At 43.7% G+C, this 17,675-nt stretch overlaps 1 protein-coding gene across 3 annotated transcripts in view; it reads left to right on the top strand.

The window, feature by feature from the left end:
- Positions 1-1,387: 1,387 nt before the first annotated feature.
- Positions 1,388-17,675, top strand: part of GOLM1 (golgi membrane protein 1) — a 175,835-nt gene continuing 159,547 nt past the window's right edge. For all 3 annotated transcript variants that reach the window (XM_030193680.1, XM_030193681.1, XM_030193677.1), the window contains exon 1: positions 1,388-1,464. The gene's annotated coding sequence lies outside the window, so the exon portion shown is untranslated. The remainder of the gene's footprint in view (positions 1,465-17,675) is intronic.

Below are 17,675 nucleotides of genomic sequence, written 5' to 3'. Positions count from 1 at the left end.
AAGCTCCACCCCTGGCCCCACCCCTAACCCCGCCCCCCTTAGCCTCCCCAAACAGTTGGGCCACCGACCGCCTATGAGTATTTGCTTTCCTTTTCCTTGTGTGACATGTAGAAATGACTGCTTATGGTATGCTAGAATTGCTGTATAGGACTTGAGCGTTTTGTATTCTCGGTATGCCTAGTACTGGATTTTGGAGGGGGGTGTTAAAAAATGAGCAGCCCCGGATGTCAGCTACCCTACGCCACTGGGCTTAAGCTCAAAGTGGGGGGGGGGGGGGGGGGGCTGAGGCCCCCTCACAGTTATGCCCCTAGGGGTGAACAGATGTTGTATAGAGGGTTTAATAGAGTGAACCAGAAACACTCCCTCTTACCTATCCCTGCTGTCACCGGTGTAAATAAAATATTTTCTGGAATGGCTGTGGGATTGAAATATGCCAGGAGTGGAGGAGTCATGAGGTAGAGTGAGAAGGGCTGGAGCGTTTACTCAAATCAAATCTCCTTCTCAAAAATTGGGACCCCTTGGCAACTCTGTGTTAAGTGAGCATGGTATTTTGTATTATTTACAAAAATGTTATAAAAATAAAAATTAAACCACAGATACATGTCTGGACATTTTTCTCTCTTTTTTACCTTCTGAACATTAATGTAAAATTCTGATGACTTCTGAAAAATGCCAGACAGTTGCCAATCTTAACCCCCTGAATCCTGAGCACATCTCACAAGGCCTGCCCTACACATATGGACAAAGTGCTAAAGTGGCCTCAACCTACATCCTACAGGAAAGCCCAACGCTGAAACCTCAGGCTACTTTTCAGCACAGCTCTGTAAAAGAGCCCCTTAGTCTCCTATAATGTTCTTTACTGATGTTTTTTTTTCTTTCAGAGATTTCTCCTTGACAGTTGTTCCTCCTCCACTCCTAGATATTTATATAAACCTTTCTATTTAAGTTCCTTTATCTCACAGTCATGAGTCGGAAAGAGGTTTTCAGTGTTTTTCTGTCATTTTACCGTTGTCCTTATCACTTTGTTTAAGTTCCTTTATCTCACAATCATGAGTCAGAAAGAGGTTTACAGAGTTTTTCAGTCATTTTACTGTTGTCCTTATCACTTTGTGAACTCACCTCTGCCTTTTTTTGTTTTTCCACCTTAACACATGCAATATTTTCATGTCAATAAAGTTATCAAATTTTTTTCTATTCCTACATGTTTGCTTCAGGATGGATCCCCACCCCTGGAGCAGGAAGTAGGGAGAGCGGTTGCCTGGGCACTGTCCAATAGGATGCTCGTGAACTCATCCTTGGACACGCCCCTTGGGGTTGTGATACCCCTCCCATTTCTCTTCACCAACCAATGGGAAGAGAGGGCGGAGCGTTTTAATTAGGCTGGAGGAGGGCGTGTGTGTGGGGTAGTCGTAGAGTCATCATCATCATATATTATTCCTCCTGTATCATGGCACAGGAGTGAAGGTGAGTGTGGAACACGCAGGTTTTTGTAGTTTTTGCTTCGTATGCTTTACTTTCATTAATCCAGGCTGGAGCGGAAGAATGAAAGCAAAAAAAAAAATAGTTCTGCTGTCGTCCTGTTTCTCATTTGTAGCCTACAAGTGTCCAGAGATCAGAGGTTATTTTGGGCGCTGCTGTAACAACACTGGCTGCGAGATTTGTTTCGGACGTAGTACAGCAGCCTGCCCTGCATGTTCGAGAGATACCGCTGGCAACGCACAAAAGGCAGTCTTAAAGCGAAATATTTAAACCCCCCAAATCACAAGCTTTTTTCTGTCTCCCGTAGTAGCGGACTACATACTTGGCTAGCCTGAAACACGATCTGGTAGCCCTTCGGCCGTGTTCGGGGCAAACGGTGCTTCGTTAGACTGACGCTGCATCTTGGTATCGGAAAAAGCTGCCTTGTCGGGTCCTGACCGAGGGACAAGGTTTAACTGTTGCTTTGTAGGTAAAATAGTGGCTTTAAATTGCAGTAATAAAGCGATTGGTTTCTGGTGGTGTAAAATAGTGTTCTTTTAATAATGTTTGGATTCGGTTCGATGCTGTTTCATAAAAAGCGCTGTAATCTTTGGAGTAGGCATGGCTGGCTCTACCACTAGGTAGATACGTTTTTTTTTTTGGGGGGGGGGGGGGGATCTGCTCTTTTATGTTGCTCTCAGTACTCAATGGGGGAGGGTAAGAGGTAGATGTTGATCACCTTGGGGGGCTGGAAAAGGAGAAATGCGGGGGGGGGGGGGGTAGAGAAGAAGGGAAAGGGAAAATGTTGGCCACCTGGGGGGTAGGGAGGGGATATGCTATACATGAGGGGAGTAGGATAAAAAAGGAAGGGGATATACAGGACTGGGGGGGGGGGGGGAGGGGATTGGTGTAACCATGGGTGGGCACAGGCCCGCCCAGCAGTGGCACAGCTGTGATGTGGTTGACAGGGATCTCCAACCCTGTTAGATTAAGATTCCTGTCATCTCCTCCCCCCACCAGGTGATTGGCGGTCTCTTAGCTGCACTCCCCAAACCCCTGGTACCTTTTAAGTCCTTCAGTTCTTTGCTGTCAGTGAGCAGTGACTCATACCTGCTGTTTGCACCAGTCCCAAGCCTTTCTTCTGTTCATGGGACCAGAAAGTTGTGTCAGAGGGAAGGTTTGGAGATGGTGTGAGCAGCAGGTAACATAGTAAATGACGGCAGATAAACACCTGTATGGTCCATCCAATCTGCTCAACAAGATAAACTCATTTTACATGAGTAGCTAACTTCTGGTGAAGAACTGAAAGACTTAAAATGTATTGGGGGTTGGGGGAGTGCAGTTAAGAGACCCTAGATTGTCTGAAGGGGAGGGAGAGATGCTGGGTGGGAGTGAGGTTCTCATTCCCACCCACTTTGGGCTCAGGCTCACCCAAAATTGGGTGTCTGGCAATGGCCCTGGGAGGGGACAGAGAGGTAGGCAATAAAACTGGAAATGCTGGACTGCTGGGGCAGGGGAGTAGGACTGGAGCCTGCTTTTTTGTTTTATTTATTTATTTGAGGGGGGGGGGGAGGAATGCAGCTGAAGGTTCACTTAGGGCAGGAGTAAGTGGCTGGGCAACCTTGGTCCTTGAAGGCTGCAACCCATTCTGGTTTTCAGGATTTCTCCAATGCGTATGTGTGAGATCTGTCTATGTGCACTTTTGCCATTGTATGCAATTCTCAGGATGTTAATTGGGGGAAATCCTGAAAAACCAACTGGGTTGTGGCCCTCAAGGACCAAAGTAGCCCACTTCTGACCCAGTGTGGCCATCCACACTGGGTCAGAAGTGGCCCTGGAAGCAAATTGTACTGCTGCGAACCTGTGATGAATATGGATGGGCATGACTGAGCACCTTACTGACCGTTTTGCTCTACTCTGCTCCTGCAGTATATAATAGAAACCCTAGACAATGTAGGATCATATTGCTGGGTTGTTTTGTTTTTTTGCTAATTTTGACCAGGTTTGGTATTTTACTAAAGTTTTTGTCATTATCATTCTTGATCATAAAAATGATTCATAATTTTTGTCATTCCCACTGAGAAGTACTTGATATGCAGTTAAACCTGTTACACGACTGCTTCCTTAGGCTGCTGTGATTCGTGTATTCTAGTAACTGCCCACAGGATATAACATCAGTGGAGGCAGGATACGGTAGAGGGAAGGGCGCAGGGCTAGCTGGAAATAGGCTGTCTTCATTGTTGCTTCTGCTGATGACTCATAGCAAGTTTGAAGGACAACATGGGGGGGGGGGGGGAGGAAAAGAGGCCAGGGAGGGGGAATGTGGAGGGAAGTGAGAGAGACTGAATGTGGGAGGGGGGAATAAGGGGGATAGAGGCTGGACCAACAGAGGGAGTGAGGGAGATGCTGCATTGTGCTGTTGGGGGGGGGGGGGATGACGGGGTAGAAAGAGAGATGCTGGCCCTGGGGTGGGGGGATCCATGAGCGAGGGGAGAAGCTGGACATTGGTGAGGTACACAGATGAGAAGTGCTGGGCATGGATGGGACATAGGGACAGGTGTGATATTTGGACAGGGCAGGATAGGGGCACAGAGCAGGTGCTGAGTATGGGGGCAGGATAGAAAGATGAAAATGCAGTAAAGATGCTGTGATGAAAGCAAACAGAAAAATGAAATAAGCAGATTACAAACGTTTAAAAAAATTAATTTTGAATTTATTAATTGGAATAAGTCAGCTTTAAGAAATGCACACCTCTATCTTGCATCTGTTTCCATTTCTCTAGTATTGCTGTACATGTGGAGTCTGACTTCTTGATGTTTCTGATTAGGCTTTTTGCCTTCATAACTTTTACTTCTCTGTAGTCTCTTGAGGATCTGTGTTTTTTATGCATGTTAACTAAGGTGCGGTATTTAAGGTAAGGTTCTGAGTGTGATTTTGCACAAACTTGTGCATAGTATTTTGCAGTGCAGTATGTTCTTACTGAGATGACATCAATTAATACAGATTTTGTTTGTCATAGTATCTGGCATTTTGCAGGATCTGATGTGTGTTGAGGTGGTTGTCCTTATAGCATGCTTGTGTCCAATCAAGTTCAAATTGAGACACTGCCTCTTGAAGGTGAGATGTTTCCAAAGGTATCTATATGATTTAGTGTTAGTAAGTGCTTGAAATGAGAGTTTAAAATACGTAAAGTGTCTTTGGATACAGCAATCCATTTTTAGATGCACGTGACGGTATTTCTTGTTAATAAGATTAGCCTCTGGCCTCAGTCTCTCCACCACTATACCGCACACACTGTCTTTTTGAAAGCACTTAAGGCTCTTCTGTTTAAAAAGCATTTTCCAACAATTGATACATTCTGTAACTGTACTTTAATTTTTGTTTGAGAATTCAGTGTCTACCATGTAATCTGCCTGCGGAATAGAATTTGTTTACATAAGTAGTACCCTGAAATGCACTTTGGCCTTCAATCTCACTCATTGGAGTGGTGACTCTCACTCTTTGGGCTGGGCCACCTTTGGCATCTCAGAAATGTTTTTTGTTCTCTAAATCAGCAGTGACTTTGCTTCCTTATTCCTGTCCTGTGTCTCTCTTGCTTTCTGAGTTGAACTCCTGTTTGGTGCTGGTGGCTAGCGGGGGCAAAGCCAGAAGTCAAAAAAAATTTTTTTTTTTGGGGGGGGGGGGGGGTGTCCCAGAAGTGGAAGAGGGTCAGGTGTTCTCTTCCCTTTCCCCCTCCCACCCATTAAAATATACTGTCAGCGGAGAGGGACTGAGGGCCCCCCCCACCGTCCTGGTGGTCAGAGGAGACAGAGGACAAGCAGAAAGGAACAAACAAGCAACGTTGCAGTTGTTTTTTGAGGCAGTGGGGAAGGAGGTTGATGCTGAGAGTAGGGAAGGGAAAAGGGGCTGATGCCAGTTTGGGGCTCAGCTGGGGATGCCAAAAGGGGGCTTGTAGTAGGGCTGGGGAAGAAGGTCTGATGCTGGGAGAATGAAGCATGAAGCTGACACAGGGGCTGAGGATGTGAGAAGGGATGAATGTAGAAGGGTTCTAATTATGGGCCTGGGAGAAGGAGACTGACAGAGGCTGGAACTGACAGGCAGGTGAGCGAAGGTGGTTGAGACTTGAAGGTAGGGACTGGGGATGGGCAGAGGGCAAGAAAGCAGAGAGTTCAGGTGGGGGGGGGGGGGTGGACCAGAGGGAAAGCGTCACAATGGAAGGAATGGGAGGGAAGTGGTGAGAAGGGATCAAAATGGAGGAGAGAAAGGGTAACAAATGTAGAAGAAGCGTTGAGAAGGGGGAAGACTAAAGGGAGGGAGAAGGTGAGAAAGGGGAGGGGTGGAAAAGGATTGAGAGGCACTGGAAAGAAACAGACGAAAGGACAGATCTGAGAAGTGAATGAGGGTATGTTGTGAATTGAGGGGTCCCGAGCCCCCCAAGAAGGCTGGAGTGACCTTAAATCTGACTCCATCTCTAAATAGCACTAGTACTGGGGTAATCAAGGAGTTGTGAAGTTCTAAAAGGAATTGCCACTAAGGGAGACGTTAGATCTAAGGAAAAGGTACCAGCCTTATGACAAACTGGATTTAGATTACGAGTTATACAATGCAGAGAAAGATAGCCTGATACAGCAAAAGCATTTATACTTACAGCCTTTGATCATTAAGTGAAGCCCACAAATCATCATTTGGAATGAGGAGTTTATTTGCCAAGGTATAAGTCAAATCAGTGATTGACAACAGGCACGTACAATCAATTAATTATAGGAATATAATAATCCAGCTGCAAACAGGTGTTAATTAGTTCCTAATCTTTTATAATTTCTTTTACCAATTAAAGGTTTTACAAGGGAAAGCAATTAGGTAATTTGTCAATTCTGCTGGTCACATTGGTTTCCCTTGGAGAGAGAGAGTGCCAACCCTTCTCTCTAGCTTAAACCAGGAAATACCCTGATTTTTATAGGTGCCCTCAGGATATGGATAATATGACAGTAGATATACCTGATTGGATCTATGCTAATGTCATGGTTGTCACTGATTGGCTCATGCTAATGAGTAGCTTCTATCTTGCTAACATGGTTTTGTCTTTAGCTCGCTTGACCACAAATCTTAAGCAAGACCCTGCATCCAGCTACACCTTTCCTTTCTCACACCATGGCTGACCACAATCCTGCTCACAGGAAAGTCTCATTTCTCAACTTGTTTTTCTAACTTACATTACAGAAAATTCCACTTTGTAACAGATACGGCTTCCATTTTGTGCTGAAATCCTCCATTTTGTTTCCATATCTATTGACCTAACTTTTCCTAATTTAGCTTATTTAGGCCTCAATCCGGGCTACAAACTAGGCCATACTTTTCCAGTAAGCTCCCAGTTATGTCAGCCATCAGATTTCTGACTCAGCCAAGGTCTGTAATGGCCTGAGCTCTATGACTGGGCCCGCCACCATTCCAGTGGGGGGGTCTCTGGCTGTACCATAATTATACAGGTATCAGGTAAGAGAAGGAAGAGGCTGCTTTGTCAGGAGAGGTAGAATTATAGGTAATGAGCTCGGGCTGGTGATGGAATGAAACTAAATAAATGATGGGTGAGAGTGGAAGATGGAAAGCTCATGGATAGGTGAGATGTGAAAAGAGGGAAACTGAAGGGGAGAATGAGGGATAAATTCTAGATGCTGATTGGAGACGCACAGAAGAGAAGTGGAGAAAAATGATAAAGGGGAACAAAGAAAGAAGACAGGAGAAGAAATAAAAACAAGATCCTGGGAGAAGGAAAAAAACAAGACCTTGGAAAATAACTTTTTTGTTGAAGATAACACAAGAAAAGCTAAAGGCAGTGACTCAGACTAAGCAGATTTAGTAAAGATAAAATGTCTTGAATCCAGAGACTTGTGGGTTGTGACCATCCACTTGCAGGTGGAGATAAGAGCACTGACTGTCTTATGGGACAGTATGCTCCCTGGGCAGCCATTATTCTCTATTTCCACAGGCAGATGGACGGGTCTCTCAGAAGCTCCTGGGCAGGTCTGGTTGCTAGGCTCTTCCTATTCTGGGTTTCCTGGTTTGGTTGAGCCTAGGAGTATAGACTGATCAGTTCTTATAGCTGGGTTACACCTGGTGAATGCCAGATTCCCCCCCCCCCCAACTTTTTTTCCTCCCCCTCACAAAAAAGTCCGTGTGGGGCATTTCAGTAGTTTACTGCTGGTGCAGCTTTGGAGTGAAGGGGAGGCTGTTTGCTAGTTCTTGGCAGCATTTGATATCCCTGTGGTGTGGGGGGTGAGTATCGCTTTAAATTTTTTATTGCTGTCAGGTACTGTGCAGTTCCTGCCTTTTTCTTTCTTTGAATGGCAGCACAGGCATATTTGTAAATTTCACATTGGCATTTCCTGCACTTGTGGTCCTCGGTCAGCATTTCAGTTCAGGGCACTCATTGTTGGCGAGTGGTGTACAGTTGTGGGGTTTGAGGGGCTCAGCACACAAGATAAGGGAGCTATGTACCTGGGAGCAATTTATGAAGTCCACTGCAGTGCCCCCTAGGGTGCCCGGTTAGTGTCCAGGCATGTCAGGGGGACCAGTGCATGCACTAGAAATGCTGGCTCCTCCCATGACCAAATGGACGTCCTTGGTTTCGATTATTGCCGAAAATCACAAACGACCAAGTCTAGGGACGACCAAACTTCGGGATTTGGACGTCCCTGACCGCATTATCGAAACGAAAGATGGACGTCCATCTTGTTTTGAAAATACAGGTTTCCCCGCCCCTGGATCGGGACATTTTGCAAGGACGTCCTCATCAAAACTTGGACGTTCCTTTTGAAAATGCCCCTTTTGGTCATCTTTGCATACCTTTTTTTAAGCATTATTGGGTGGATGTTGCGGTACGGGCTGAGGCCATCTTTCAGTGCTTCAGTTCTTTCTGTGGCGGTTTCAGCATCCCATCTTACTGGACCGCTGTGCTACATCCCACAAATCTCTGGATTCATCTGCTGTAGATGACAAGGAAGAATAAACTGTATCTTACCTGAATTTTTAATTTCTTTAATCTTAGCAGACGAATCCAGGGTACCTCGCAGTTATGTGAAGAGCTGATATTCTGCTGTCTGTTTCTGTTTTTCATTGTTAAAGTTCTGGCAATATGTTGGATGCTTTTCTGTGAGGAGGGAGAGATGTTTTGGATTGTGTTCCTTCCTTCTGCTTTGTTACGAGTCATACTGGCTACTCAGGGAGCATACTGTCCCGTAAGACTGAGTTCAGTTCTCTCTATCGCCACCCTCTGGTAGATGGTCACATCCCTCGTCTCGGGATTTGTCTGCTGAGATTAAAGGAAAGAAAATTCCACCCAAAATGAATGGGCTGTGTCAGCATTAGCGCACTGGCAGCAGCTAGTGCGGCTCTGTAAACAGGGAGTTTTATGAGGTACTACTACTTATCATTTCTAAAGCGCTACTAGACGTACACAGCGCTGTACACTTGAACATGAAGAGACAGTCCCTGCTCGACAGAGCTTACAATCTAATTAGGACAGACAGAACAAACAAGAGATAAGGGAATATTAAAGTGAGGATGATAAAATAAGGGTTCTGAACAAAGTGAATAAGGGTTAGGAGTTAAAAGCAGCATCAAAAAGGTGGGCTCTTAGCTTAGATTTGAAGACGGCCAGAGATGGAGCTTGACGTACCGGCTCAGGAAGTCTATTCCAGGCATATGGTGCAGCAAGATAAAAGGAACGGAGTCTGGAGTTAGCGGTGGAGGAGAAGGGTGCAGATAAGAGAGATTTACCCAGTGAACGGAGTTCCCGGGGAGGAATGTAGGGAGAGACAAGAGTGGAGAGGTACTGAGGAGCTGCAGAGTGAATGCACTTATAGGTCAATAAGAGGAGTTTGAACTGTATGTGGAAACGGATAGGAAGCCAGTGAAGTGACTTGAGGAGAGGGCTAATATGAGCGTAACAACACTGGCGGAATATTAGTCGTGCTAAGTCCTTAAGTGATTGGACTATATCGGCTTTTGAAATGTACAACCCTGATAACTCTTGTTTTACACAATACTGAAAGAAATACGTTTCTGTTCCTCCAGTGTTGCATTGCATTCAGATATCTTGGAGTTCTGATTGGTGGTTGCTTATTCTGTACTGTGCAGGAGTGATGGAAGTGAGTGTTTAGCTTCTGTGTAGGGATCTGTGGCAGTCTCTTATGTTTTTCCAGCAAGAAGTATATTGGTAATTCCAAGGTGCTGCCTTTTTTTTTTTTTTTTAAAGGGTAGAATTGTTGCTTTTTGAGTCCTGGACATTAGTAGTGTTTTATTATGACAGGGTTTTCTATATAGTGGTGGAATTGTGCATAAATGAGCTCTGAAGGCCCCCCTAGTCCCCCAATCCCCACTACCTTGGGAGAGGAAGTTTTTTTACTGGTTTAACATTTTTTATTGATGACAGATCAGAGAAAAACAACATATTCCACAATCTCATTTTACAAAAATTCCAACTTGGAAGTGCACTCCATATAACCAGAGTCTTGCAGTCCATCATCAATCTTTTAACTATTTATCCCACCCCTCCCCGCTACATTCTGTATTTTATATGTTTTATTAAAGCGTTTGTCATACAAATAATACAAAAGTGAACACTAAAGCAAACAAACCCCCCAAAAAAATAAACACACACATGTTTAAAAAAAAAAAAAAAAAGGATCAGCATAACATAATCAGAGGTCCATGGCAATACCTGTAAACAATTAGTATGGATACCCCAGGTCAATGAGTGCTATGTGGCTCCTGGCAAAAGAGATCTAAACGAGCCCAGGTCCGCAAAACAGACCTAATGGTTCTACGCCTATGGGCCAAAATTTTTGTATTTCCTGATCACACATACATAACTCCACCATTCATTATAATTCAAGTACACATTGAGGCATATTTTCAAAGCACTTAGCCTTCCAAAGTTCCATAGAAACCTATGGAACTTTGGAAGGCTAAGTGCTTTGAAAATATGCCTCACTGTTTTTTCCAATTGGAGACAATTAAGTGCAAAGCAACAGCTAGCAGTATATTGTACAATTTCTTATCCGACTCCAAAAGAGAGAGAGCAGAACAAGAAGCTCTTAAGATCACGACCTCATAAGAGAGCGCAGTGGACTCAGGCAAGCGAAAGATTAAACACATTTTTTTCCATATAAGTTGCCAGTAAGCTCTGACGTTTATACAAAAGAGAACCATGTGTGCCAGTGAACCATCTGACAAGACCAGCAGCTGAAGTTGACACTCTTAGTGATTCTGGCCACTCGAGCAAGAGTCCAATAGGCTTTGTGGAAGATGAAGTATGAGGATTGGGATATTGCTGCTGATTTCGTGGGACGCATGGTGTTAACCCAGAAAGTGGACCAATCAAACTCAGACGCATCCAAACCAAATTCCGCTTCCCAGGACATCCTCAATGGAGCAACTGCATCGGCATATAGGTCCTGAAGTTTTTTTGTATAGCAGAGAAGCCTTCTTCCCACCTGATGTAATTGTACAACAAAAGGAGATAAACTCTGAAGGAGTCAGTACAAGTGAATTGGAGACCTGAAAATTTGAAATATATGTGGAAAAGTCCTTCCATGTGCCAGAATCTGGTATAGAAACATTATACAGTGCAGACAGAGCAGCAGGCGACAACAGAGTACCAGCAACATACAGCTGCTACAGTTGCCATACACCCCTCTCCTGCCATTCCACTGTTTGAGACTGCAGGAGACCAGCTGGAAAACCAGAGTTATACCAGAGAGATATATCCTCCAAAGAGACAGCACGGATTCCAAGACCAGCCCTAAACGTATGGATATCAGAGGCAGTGGCTTTTAACAGCCGAGTGCGTCTGGTATAGGGGTACAAATCTGCATACGGGAGAAGAGATAAAGGGCAAGGGTGCACCAACGCCGCCTCAAAAATCTGCCACCGAGGCATGAGATGAGAAAATTCCCTTTGGAACCACCTTAAAGACTGGGCAAGCCGAAAGGCCTTATGATAATGTTTAAAATCAGGATATTTAAGACCTCCCAAGTGTTTCGGTAACCTAAGTTTCTTGAGCGCAATGCGGGGAGGCTTTTGCCTCCATAAAAACTTAATTAGGAGGGAATCAAGCTTGTTGTAGAGTGAGTTGGGAAAGGAGAAGGGGGTCATGCTGAAAATGTAATTTAGCTTTGGGGCTAAAACCATCTTGATTGCCTCTACCCTCCCCCACCACGTTAGATATAGTGGAGACCATGCATCCAGGATGGAAGCAGTTAAAGATAAGATTTGGTCCTTAATGAGGGACAGACTTTGATCAACAGATTTGGAATACTATACTCCTAAATACTTAATTTTGTGTGGCTCCCAGGAAAATAGGTATTGAGATACCTGTGATCTATGCACTAAGGAATTGAGTGGCGTTATGGCTGACTTAGACCAGTTTATTTTATAACCAGACAGAGAGGAAAAAGAATTGATCACTTCCAATACACTTGGAAGAGAATTTGGTGTGGTATATAACAAAATATCATCCGCGTAGATGGAAAGTTTAAACATCTCCCCTCCAACAGAGACCCCAGAAATATGCGAATGAGCTCTAATAGCTATAGCTATAGTTTTTTTTTAATAGGAGGTCCAATTTTAAGCCTGCGGCCTGCCTATTTCGAGCTACACCACTGCTTCCTGTGCTTCCTGTGCAGCAGCTAATGTTTAGTACTACTTTTTTTTTGCCTCTGGTTAGTGCTGAGCCTTTTACCCTGAAGGAAAAATAGTTTTATCATTCAGTTATATTTAATGGGAAGTCAATTATACAGTGTAAAAATTGGTCACTAAAGGCCTGAGGGATTCTCATTTTGAGGATCCACTGGCCATGGATTCCTTGACACAAGGCCTATTGATTTCAGGGTCCTGATACAAAGACCTGTGTGCATGGGTGGCTTGAATCTGGTACCTTGTACACTTTAATCTTCCCTCTCCCCCTTCCTCTGCCCGTTTGCTGATCCATTTCCTGCCTACCTAACCCCTAATTGCCCAATTACCTACACTTGGCTATTGGTAGGTGGGTGCAGACAGTGAGTTGGACTGCTAGCGAGGGCGTCGGGGCAGAATCTCCCTACTATGGGAGAATTGTTACCTGCTGCTGTTACCTGCTTGGTTGCTAGGGAGCAAAGGGACACTGCACCAAGGAGAGGAGAGGTCCTGTCCAGGGTGACATCAGGCTGCTGCTTAAAATCAAGTCTCCCTGCACTGGGACTGCTTCAGGAGCATTTTAAGGATATCTCTGAGATACTAGGGTCACTCTGTGATTTAGAGTACCCGGCAGTAAGATGAGAGAGCAAAAAGGAATAGCGAAACTTGCACTGGTAGGTTCTATGGATAGACAATGATGTTCACAAACTCTCAGCTAATATACTTTATCCAAATGGTAGCATGTCTCAGCCTCAGGGGTTTCTTTAAGCCCTGTGTTGAGAACACCTCTGCCTATTCCTGGGAATATCTTGCTATAGGTGAGCAGGGGGAGCCCCTGTAGATGTTGTTTCTCCCTCTGAGTCCATGTTTAACCCTGGTTAGGTTCCTTTACCGCATCCTATTTTATTAATGGAAGTAGCATTGGCGTTTGGGGCAGTAGAACATTGTTTTTCTTTGGAGGGACCAAACAAACCAATCCATGACCTGCCCCCAACCTGTCTAGTTACTGATGCTGTATGTAGCAAAATATTAGTGGGGGTCATGGCCCCAGTGGCCCACCCCATTCTGCTGCCTATGATTAGAGTCACACCCTGTGGATGGTGAGCCTTGAGAAATTATCTTAAAAGATTTTTGGATTGTACTTCAAAAGATCAATTTGTTTTTTGACTGGCACTATGAAACAGCTGTTCACAAGAAGTATGTGCTAAACAGTAGGATTAGTTTCCCAAGTTCAGTACAGTCTGAAGGAGTGATTCATATTAAATTCTCCAAGTTCTCTATATTTTTATTTACAGTAGGGCTGAAATTGGGTTTCTGAATTTTCCCCAGATTTTATCTTCTCTCATCTATGATTTTTTTTTTAGGTTTTACTTGAAAGATGTATTGCAATTGGCTAATTCTGACACTATGGTTATTTGTAAAGTGTAGTTATCTGTTTTTCTAATCTAGAAGGTGGCTACCCAGGTGTAGCTCAGCAGGGTGAGAATCCTTCTGTAGCTAACAGGTTTCCTGGAATCTTCTCTGAATCTCATTACTAGAGCAATCCTGGTGGTTACTTTTTGAACTGATGAGGATAAAATTTCAAGTCCTTTTTGCCTAAAAAGGAAGTTTAATAGCCAAAAGATTATTTATTGGTATTTATTTACTGCCTTTTTGAAGGAATTCAAGATTAATATTTCCTGATGTTACTAGGGATATGCAGCTTAGAAGGAAGCAGTTTTTTTTGCAATTTTAAGGCATGTTTTGGCTCTAGGTGGGATTTTTTTTCCTTTGTATATTGAGGAACCAATTATAGGGCCCTTTTTACTAAACGGCGTTGAGCCCTAATGCATATTTTAATGTATTTTCATTTATTGTTTTACACTATTTTGCCTGTTAGCTTGTGCGTTAGCTATTTAAAAAAATATTTGTTGGAGGCAGTGAGTGCTTCTTCATTAACCTTTTACAGGTTCTGCATTAACTTTTTACAGGTAACGTACACTAATTCAAATAGAGCATGACCTGAAAAAAACCCCACCAAATTCAAAACGTCCTTAGCATTTAATCTTTTGGGCTTAGTGCGCGGGAAAGTCTTACATTAGGACATGCTAAGCCCAGATTCAAACGCCCTTTGGTTAAAAGGCCCCTGTTTGTTTCTACATTCTTCTCTATTTCATTTTAAACTGAGAGAAGACTTTTTTTTGTTTGTTTTTGAACTCAGACACAGTAGCAAGTCCTTCATGGTCTGTACTTAAAATTTTGTTTTCCTTGTAGTACTTTGTTGTACTGAATTGGGTCTTTGATGTGGTTTTTTTTTTTTTACCTGTTACTGAAAATTTTAATAAGGAGATTTAAAAATTTTTTTATCATGGATGTTCCTGAGGCCTTTGAACTGGACCAGAGAACTTCTAGTTCAGTGGAATTAAATGTGTATTTACTTTAAATTTTCACACATTTCTTTACTTTGCATTGTATTTGGCATACAATTAAAGTGTTTCAGGTATCTCATCAGTTGATAACATCAAAAATTAAACATAGAAATAAAGAGTCTGTAATTAAAAAAAAATAATAGTAATATATATATATTTTTCAGAAGAGAAATACCAGGTAAGTGTATTTTGTGGACATCTGCTTTTTATGTATTTTGGGGAAGGATACTATAAATGGCATTCAAATTTGGTGCCAGAAAAAAATCTGTGCTAAGCGCAATTCTATAAAGGGTGCTCACCCATTATAGAATAGCACTTCGTGCCTGTTCCCATGCCTGACTTTAGGCGCCAGATTTAGGCCTAGTGTAAATGCTGGCACCCAGTTTAGGTGTGCTGAGGCTGTATTTTGAACTACGTGCACAACTTTTCGGAATGCCCCAATATGCCCATGCCCCCTTTTGAGTTAGGCACCATACCTTATAGCGGACAGCCAGATGCGTGCACCAACTAACTTCAGTAATTGGTTGTTAACGCTCAGTTGTTGATAGTTAAGGACTTGTTGCTCAATTTGCACGCTCAGAAATCTGAGGGTTTATGTGCTAGTGTTTGGACAGCAAAAGGGCTTTTTGGGGTCATTTCTAGTTTTTTTTTTTTTCTGTGACTAGCTATCATCTTCTGTTGGCTGTTGCAAGGGTTGTCTTATCTTGTATCTGATATACTGTCCAAGTAGCTAAAAAATAAAATTAATTGGGTACAGAGTGATTTGTCACAGTGCTGAGGACAGCTCATGCACCTATATGTACCCTGTTTTGAAGCTGTTGGAGGAACATTCAGTGGAAGAATAATCCAATAGGAAGAGCAATGGATTGAGAGCCAAGAAAACCAGGGTTTGAATCCTACCAATACTCCTTGTGACTTTGGTCAAATCACTTCACCCTCCTTTGCCTCGGGTACAATCTAAGGGGCCCTTTTACTAAGCTGTGCTAAAAGGGTCCATGCACTATGATTAGTGTGTGGGTTTCCCTGTGCGCTGAGGTCACTCTTAGCACGGCTGTAAAATGGATTCATTTCCATTTTCCCCATTAATTGCCAGGCACTAATTTTCCAAATTTGCGTGTGGCCACTAGCTCATGAACCCTTACCAACACCAGTTAGTTGGAAAGGGCTCATACGCTAAACATGCACTAATTGGTTGCCAATGTAGCAGTGCTAACCGATTAGCCATGTGGCACTGTAGCTGTGCTAACCGATTAGCACTGGGCATGTCTATCTTCACCCCCAAACACACCTCCAGCACTAAACAATACAAAGTTTTTAGCACTGGGGAAGCGTGTGCAGATGCCTGAACTACCGCAGGGTGCCTCGGCGCAGCTTGCAGTAGTGCATTTTTGGTGTGTAAATCAACTTTGGCTTTTTCGTAGGTGATTTAATGAAATAAAAGCAACCTTGAACCTTATTTAAAAGGACTTCTTAGATTGTAAGCTATCTGGGGACAGAAAAATACCTAATTTACTTGAATGTACCTGGCCTTCAGTTGCCACAGAAAAGGTGCAAACTGAAAATGACAATTGTAATTTATCTCTGCAGGAAACAGGGACCACAGTTGGTGGGAGGCAGCTAGTTAGCTAATAAGGTTGGTTTGACCACTGGAGTGGGAGCAGTGGCCGGTTCAGGGCAAAGACGTACTACAGTTTTTCTTATAGTGCTGCAAGCAGTAGTTGAACTTGAAATCGAATTCCTGAGGAATGACTGCGGACGTACGAGGTGGAGGTGGCTAGAGTAGTAAAGTAACAGCTGAATGAGGTGGGAGATTGGCAGGGTTGTCCGGTAAAATCAGGTGAGATTTGGTGGTCTGTCTTCTCCCCGGCACAATATCCACCTCTTCCAGTTTCTCTCTTCTTCTCAGAGTGCTCTTCAGTATGACCCAATTTCAGCCCTCTGGACCCTAGGTAAAATTACCAGCAGACTTTATCATAAGGAAATGTTTAGTTCTCAAAAAGGCAGGGCAGCAAAGAATGAACATGACAGAGAAGGTAAAGTAGTAGGCTGCACAACCCTTCAGCCTCAAAGATTAGGCCCAAAGATAGCCATGGGTGGATGAGAGGCGGAGGTGTATGGTAAAAGTTGGGATTTTACCACAACTTAATTTACCACAGGAATGACTAATTTGTGGTACCTCTGTACTGCAGTTTAGTCATGCCTGTAAATGAATAATACAGCTTTCAATCAACTTTGTGAGCTGTGCTGTTCATAGTACCTGGGAGCTTCTGAAAGAGGTCAGCACACAATGTCCTGAGATGGCCCTCTCCTGGCCTTCCTGGCATAATTCCTGGTTTCTAGTAGGGTCTGGATGGAAGCAATCCCCAGTTGCTGCTGTCTAGAGAATGACAGTTACTGTTATAGTGGTAAATCTGTGGTAATGGCAACCCTGAGAGAGAAATTCCTACGGACACCCGCGGGAATGGTAAAAAAGTCTTGTTACCGTGGTAAAAAAAATTCTCTCCTCCCCTCGGGTGTCGCCATTTAGGCTTTCCTGTAGTCAGCCAGCAGCATCAGTGATTCACACAGGCCATCTCCATGGCCTTCCTCCTGACATATCCCGCCTTCTGTACTGCAACTTCCTGCTTAGCATCAAACATGAAGTTGCAGTAGAGAGGAAGGGACTTGATAGAAGGAAGGCCATGGAGCTGGCTTTGGTGAATTGTTGCCGGCTAGCTGCAGGAAAATCAGTGTGCTTACTTACCTTACTGATGCTGCCGGCTCAAAATTGAAGGACAGCGGTGCAGGGATCAAGTAGGAAAGAGCTGACTGAGGAAGTTAGATTGAGAACCGGAGATAGCATGACGGCTGAAGCCTGTGAGGTTAGTAGTCTCCCTTCCTTCTCCTCTGCGTAGCTGTCATCACTGTTCACCCAAACAAAGCAATCAAACCTATGCGTTGCTCTGTCCACATTGTTCTTTATGGTTGGTAGCATTTTTATTTAATTTAACTTTGTTTTCAAGCATGCCGGGTTGTGCAGCAAATGGTTGTACAAAGAGGAAGCGTTGGTTTTCATCTGTTAGAATAGTAATTGTAAATCATTGTGTCATTTGGAGGGTCTGGTTATAGGGACTCCCTGTATTCGTGCAGAAATGT

The sequence above is a fragment of the Microcaecilia unicolor genome, chromosome 2 (genome assembly GCF_901765095.1).
Source record: "Microcaecilia unicolor chromosome 2, aMicUni1.1, whole genome shotgun sequence".
NCBI classification, from domain to species: Eukaryota; Metazoa; Chordata; class Amphibia; order Gymnophiona; family Siphonopidae; genus Microcaecilia; species Microcaecilia unicolor.
The sequence above is the reverse complement of the archived record's forward strand: the minus strand, read 5'-3'. Positions and strand labels throughout refer to the sequence as shown.